We start from the raw sequence: 870 nt of genomic DNA on the forward strand, positions 1-870 counted from the left end.
CATGGTGGCCATTCATGGACAGCTCTTGGTACAGTCTTTCAATGTTAATGGCCTCAACTCTTCAATTGAAAGACACAGATTGGCACACTGGATAAAAAAATAGTTTGACCATATGTAGCATTCAATAAGCACAACTAACCCAAAAAGAAACTCCTAGACTAAAAAAAGAAAAAATCAAAGGATGGAAAACAACATGCATGAGACCCCCAAAATAAGCAGGGGTAGTGGTTTTAATCTCAGACAATATAATCAAACCATCCCAGGTGTACAATCAGACAACTCTATAACGAGAATTGAAATCAACCACAGAAAAAGCCAGACAATTTAAAAGCACCTTGAAAATTAATTCACAGCAGAACCATGAAATGGTAAAAGAGGAAATAAAAAATGAAATTAAACAATGTCTAGAAGTTTATACAATGCCCATACAACAAAGCAAACATCTGGGACACAGTGAAAGCATTCCTAATAGAGAAATTCATTGCAATTAATACTAACATTAGGAAAACAGAGCAAGCTCAAATAAATTACCTAATGAGGATCCTTAATACACTGAAGAGATAACAACAACACAGGCCCAAGCAAAATTACAGAGGAAAATCATGAAGTTTAGAGTGGAAATAAATAAAATCTACACTAAAAAATACAAAGAATTAATAAATCAAAGAGCTGATTATTTGATAGCATAATGAAAATTTTATAAAATCTTTAGCTAAAGATTAGGAGAGAGAAAAGAAGTCAATACAATTAAACTAGAAATGGTGAAAACATAACAGGCACCCATGAAATATACAAGTAATTACTATGATTTTACCAAAATGTAAAATTTTGAAGAAATGCATTTCTTTAAGATTTGTAAATTACCAAAGC

Source organism: Octodon degus, unplaced genomic scaffold (assembly GCF_000260255.1).
Source record: "Octodon degus isolate 3935 unplaced genomic scaffold, OctDeg1.0 scaffold00029, whole genome shotgun sequence".
NCBI classification, from domain to species: Eukaryota; Metazoa; Chordata; class Mammalia; order Rodentia; family Octodontidae; genus Octodon; species Octodon degus.